The following is a 6,290-nucleotide window of genomic DNA, read 5'->3' as shown; positions in this document are numbered from 1 at the left end:
TTTTTTTTATTTCTTGTATTGATCGGCTTTGGCCGGGTGTAAGCGGGGATGACCCGTCATTGACTTTGTAAATATATAAACTTTTCTTTTCCATTGCCTGCCTGGTGCTTATTTGTTGACCGTCGGCGTTGGCGGCCCTAGTCGAATTTAGATCGACGGCTTTAGTCGTGATGGAATCGGCGGCCTTAGCCATAAAGGCAACTTCGACTGTCGTCAAACTGTTTACCCACCGCAGTCGAATCTAGGTCGACCATTGGTGGCGATGTCCTTAGACATAATATAATTGATGGCCTTGCTTTTTCAACTCGGTGTGGGCGAGTCTTAGCCGTTATTTGGCGATAGCGGCGCTTAGCCTTAGTCCCAGTTCGGGCGCGGTCGAACTACCGGTCGTGATAGTAAAAAATGCGGCCTCGTAGTTTGACCGGGGCCGAACTTTACGTGGCCCGAATCTTAATTCGAGTTGGGGGAACTTACTTGAATGGCGAGGGTGCCTATCCTGCGCTTTGATTTGTTGGAGGTCGGGCTTTGCTTTCACAGATGAAGGCGTTTGGCCTGAGTCTCGATTCAACTGTGGTTGAACTTGCTAAAGTTGAGGACGAAGGCGTCCATCCTTGTAGTTCGAGTGAGGTCGAGCTCGTTGGATTCAATAGCGAAGGCGCATAGCCTGAGTCTAGGTTCGACCGTGGCTGGACTTACTGGTGAAGGCACGCAGCCGGAGTCTCAGTTCGACTGTTGTTGGACTTTGTTAAATTTGGTGGCGAAGGCTCATAGCCTGTCTTGGTTCAACCGTGGTTGAACTTGTTGGTGAAGGCGCGTAGCTCGTCTTGGTTCAATCGTAGTTGAACTTTTTGGCAAAGGCGTATAGCCTTGATATAATGGCGAAGGCACATAGCCTGAGTCCCGGTTCAACCGTAGTTGAACTTTCTGGTGAAGGCGCATAGCCTATCTTGGTTCAACCGTAGTTGAACTTTTTGGCGAAGGCGCATAGCCTGTCTTGGTTCAACCGTAGTTGAATTTTTTTGGTGAAGGCGCATAGCCTGTCTTGGTTCAACCGTAGTTGAACTTTTTGGCGAAGGCGGGTAGCCTGAGTCTCGGTTCAACCGTAGTTGAACCTTTTTGGTGAAGGCGCATAGCCTGAGTCCCGGTACAACCGTAGTTGAACTTTTTTTGGTGAAGGTGCATAGCCTGTCTTGGTTCAACCGTAGTTGAACTTGTTGGCGAAGGCACATAGCCTGTCTTGGTTCAACCGTAGTTGAACTTTTTGGCGAAGGCGCATAGCCTGGATTTAATGGCGAAGGCGCATAGCCTGAGTTTCGGTTCAACCGTAGTTGAACTTTCTGGTGAAGGCGCATAGCCTGTCTTGGTTCAACCGTAGTTGAACTTTTTGGCGAAGGCGCATAGCCTGGATTTAATGGCGAAGGCACATAGCCTGAGTTCCGGTTCAACTGTTGTTGAACTTAGTCGATTTTGACGGCGAAGGCTCGTGGCCTGAGTCCCGATTTCTGGTGAAGGCGCATAGCCTGTCTTGGTTCAACCATGGTTGAACTTTTTGGCGAAGGCACATAGCCTGAGTTCCAGTTCAACTGTTGTTGAACTTAGTCGATTTTGATGGCGAAGGCTCATGGCCTGAGTCCCGGTTCAACCGGAGTTGAACTTTCTGGCGAAGGCGCATAGCCTGGATTTAATGGCGAAGGCTCATAGCCTGAGTTCCGGTTCAACTGTTGCTGAACTTAGTCGATTTTGATGGCGAAGGCTCATGGCCTGAGTCCCGGTTCAACCGTAGTTGAACTTTCTGGTGAAGGCGCATAGCCTGTCTTGGTTCAACCATGGTTGAACTTTTTGGCGAAGGCGCATAGCCTGAGTTCCAGTTCAACTGTTGTTGAACTTAGTCGATTTTGATGGCGAAGGCTCATGGCCTGAGTCCCGGTTCAACCGTAGTTGAACTTTCTGGTGAAGGCGCATAGCCTGTCTTGGTTCAACCGTAGTTGAACTTTTTTGGCGAAGGCACATAGCCTGGATTTAATGTCGAAGGCGCATAGCCTGAGTTCCGATTCAACTGTTGTTGAACTTAGTCGATTTTGACGGCGAAGGCTCGTGGCCTGAGTCCCGGTTCAACTGTAGTTGAACTTTCTGGTGAAGGCGCATAGCCTGTCTTGGTTCAACTGTTGTTGAACTTTCTTGGTTCGTGGGTTTTTGGGAGCTGAAGCTCGCTTTTGATTCGAGATCTTGAGCAGCTTAATCGTTATCTTCCCAACCAGGGTATGTAGGCTGTCTCGAAGCGATTCTCGATTCGAGATTCCTCCGTGCTGGTTTCCGGCTGGAGCCCTTATCAGGGATGTGGGAGATCTCTTACGGAGATTCTCCCCAAAAGAGAGGGGGGGCTTCTTCTTCTTGTTTGCACCATCCGATAGATGAGAAACAGAAGAACTGGATCCCGATTCGAGATCTTCGAGTTCCATCGGCCTGATGTGCCGCTTTGGCTTGTTTAAGCTGGGTTGTTCTTCTTTTTCCGGCATTTCTTTCCTTTTGGTCCATGGAAGAACTACGCGATTTTGCTATGAAATCCCCACAGACGGCGCCAAATTGTTTGCTCAAAAGTTATTACATATCTTGTGAGTGTAAAACAATACAAATAATCACGGGAAAATCATAGCAAATCGTAATAATCCGTTGGACTAAATGAAAGAAACGAGAATAAGTGCTCAGAATTAGGGGGAGAAACATTCGAAACTTTTATTGATAATATTTGTTTGGTCTGCCTCTCCATGAAGAGGTTCAGAGCCTTACAATGGTGTTTTCTCTTCCCATAAGATGGGTATATTTTTTCCTTCTCTCTCCTCTCTATAGTGGTGAAGAAGCAGCCCTCTTTCTAGGGCTTCCACTCTTAGTATTTATAGCTGTGGGCTTTGTGAGCTAGCAATAAGTGGCCGTGACCACGTTGGGATCTCGCCTTTATGGTGGCGGATAGGCCATGGCCTTGTCGATCGAGTCAGATGCGGGTTGAACATCGTCAATTCTAAGTGGTCGTACCACTAATTAATCATGAATTAGCTTGAAACGGGATTAGCCTTGTTAATTATCGTGGGGTCGGGTTCTAACCCATACAAATATTTTGAAAGATCAAAACTCAACATATTAAAAGAATACTCTGGAAGTAAAGAGTAAAAGCTAACACAGTGGGTTACAGCACCTGTGTATGCGTGTTCCCTCTGTCTATATAAATCAATTACACCAAATAAAAATCGCAGAATTATTCTTTCAGCTAACATGCTAAATAATGCAAATAAAAAATGAACTTAGGTGACTCAAGACGAAAAAGAAGTCAATATTGCTGAATAGATTATTGAATTACCATATCAGTATGAGTAATCTCAGATATGAATTGCTATTACAACTCCCCCAAAAAGAAAAGACTTGTATTTTTGACACAATCACAATTCACATACATACCTTCAGTTAAACTTGACAAGTTTATGGCTTGTACCAACATTTTGATTAATTTATTACCTTGTTAGAACCGAAAAAATCAGGTGTTATGGCAGAAGCTAGCAAAGCAAATCTTGAACGACGATAAATCATACAACAAAGAGAAACATACCAAAAGAGACACAAACATATAACGTGGTTCGGTCAACTGACCTACATCCATGACGGAGATGAGCAATCTACTATAAAAAATAGAGTACAAAATATCAAGAGAACAACCTCACGAAGAGGCAAACACAGGTGACACACTAACACTTATCTCGTAAAGTTCTCCCCCTAAAACGACTCTAACCCCATATGGCTACATTGTGGATGCTACTGAATGAGAAGGAAGGATCCTCAATTGATAAAAGTCCAAACATTTTCCTACAAGAAAAGGACTAGCTAAATATGAGAGATTTATAATTTCCTTCTACAAGAAGGAAAACCCAATTATGGTAAATATGTTGCACTTCCCTTCAAGAGATAGAAAAACTCAATATGGTACGAAAATCAGGACAACACCTAACAATCATTACAAGCTAGGAGTATCCAATCGTCATATGTATCCTGGTACTGAATACGAAAAGTAACTAGAATTAGCTACGAACGTCGTCGCTAATCTGTCGCTAAATTGCCCGTAGCTAGCAGAATTTTTTGATAATCTGTCGCTAATTCGTCGCTAAATGAGATTAGCTACGGATTTTTCTGTTTAGCTACAGAATTTGTCCGTCGCTAAAACCTGATTTTTTTAGTAACGTTGTTTTCCAGTTGTGCAAACTGTGTGATGAAAACTAAGTTAATGTATTCCCCAGGCCCATATCATTGTTGCAGTTTCTCCATTTTGCAAAGCAGCAGCAGGTGGACTTTCTTGGAACATCAACGATGCTACCCAGCACTTGCTCAAGAGGACGACGAGAATTTTGGGGGACGACCAGGGACTCGTTTACTCAAGTATTTGATTTATCATTTGGCATTTCTGTTACCAAAGTTCCAACCTCTATCTGCTGTAATGGCAATTCATGATTGATTGGTTGAAGAGTTTGAACCAAAACCAGGCAGTAGTGTCTGGTGCAAACGAAGTAGGAGTAGATGCATGCGTTCTCAACCAATTACATGCATTCTGAAACAATTGGTACAAAGGAACAAAGGGAAAATACAGCTTCTCTCTGACACTCTTTCTTCCTCAAATATATATATAAAGTAGGCTATGAAAGAAACAGAAAACCAACATCTCTTTCTGTCTTTTCAAAAACTGTGGATGTATTTTCTCATTAGCATCAGTCTTTGCTTTAAGTAATATTGCAATATCAAATTCTGGCCCTTGCTGCATGGACAAATCTTCTTGTTCTTTTGACCCAAATCCTTTTATAAAAATATTTTGTACTAAATCCTTAACTTATATCTTGGTGCCTTAAAAATTACATTTTGTGAAGATATCCAAAAACTGCTAACAATTGGCTTACCTTGCCACTAGATCAAAATACAAACTGACTATTGTCCTTCACAAGTGCCCAAAATTGAATTAAAATGTCCATTCGCACTGACAAAATGCATCTAACTGTAGGTGAATCATCAGGATATGAACCTGTCGATGCATTGATCCTTTACATTATCCATACAATGTTTCTGGCTTGAAAACTAGAGGTTATGACAGAAAAGGTAAATACCCTTTTAAAGGAAAAACAAAAAGCAATAGACAAAAAGGTTACGTTGATGATATATATATATATATATATATTATGCAATTCAACTACTAGTAGGCCAAAATGCTATGTTTGGGGTCAATTTCCATAACCACAGATTGTGATAGTATATTGCCTGACATTATTGAGGCATCAAAAGCACCATTTTTCACAGCTTTTAATGCAAAATTTCTTTTTTCAAGTGTGACATAGGTTTGTGCCCCCTATCATTGTTTTGCATATCCTTACTGAGATCATGTCCTTGCCTGAATTTGCCTCTCAAACATTAAAAATATAGATGTAACAAAAAAGATGCATTTTACTCTCTTCATAAAATTTCCATATTAATGCCTGTTAACCATCAATCCTGGTATATGTAGAAATATCTCATAATTCAGTATTTCAGTCTATCCTCTTGAAAGATATGAGAAATATTCCACCTTATATTACATTTGCGCAGACAAAATTAAGTAAATAAAAGTGCATTTTCTCTAACAGCTTATGTTTTTAGATAAGGGTACTCATACTTTCAATATGGTATCAATTCCATGTTAACATAATTAAGTAAATAAAAGTGTGATTTCTCTAATAGATTAAGCTTTTACATAAGTCGGCAGGCAATCCAAGTTTCAGAAAGTTAAATGTCAATTATTCAGAAAATATTAAGGCCACACCAAATTCCAAAGCAAAATAAAGTAAGTCTTAACGTTTTGAAATCTTAATGGAACTTACAGAGTTACAGGAAAGCCATGGATTATCGGTGATCCTTCTAATGGCTTTCAGCAGAATTGCCAGTAACTCTGCAATCACAAGGGGGGATAGTGCAACGTCGGAGAAAGGAGAGCTAGGAGGGAAATTGAAATAGCAGTCCAGATGTGCTAAAACCAACTTAGTACAATTGGGATTTGCTAATGACTTATTGTTGTTCTGTAGAGGAGATATACAATCAGTCAAGATCCTGCACAAACAGTTTCAAACTTTCTCTGGCAGCATCAGGCCTAATTGCAAATCCAAACAAAAGTTGCATCTACTTTGGAGGAGTGGACAACAGGACACAACAGCATATTATGGACATGTTAGGATACACTAAAGGAGATTTACCTTTCAGGTACCTAGGAGTCCCTTTGAGCACAAAAATAA

This window comes from Nicotiana attenuata, unplaced genomic scaffold (assembly GCF_001879085.1).
Source record: "Nicotiana attenuata strain UT unplaced genomic scaffold, NIATTr2, whole genome shotgun sequence".
Taxonomy (NCBI): Eukaryota; Viridiplantae; Streptophyta; class Magnoliopsida; order Solanales; family Solanaceae; genus Nicotiana; species Nicotiana attenuata.
This window is presented reverse-complemented; position numbering follows the sequence as displayed.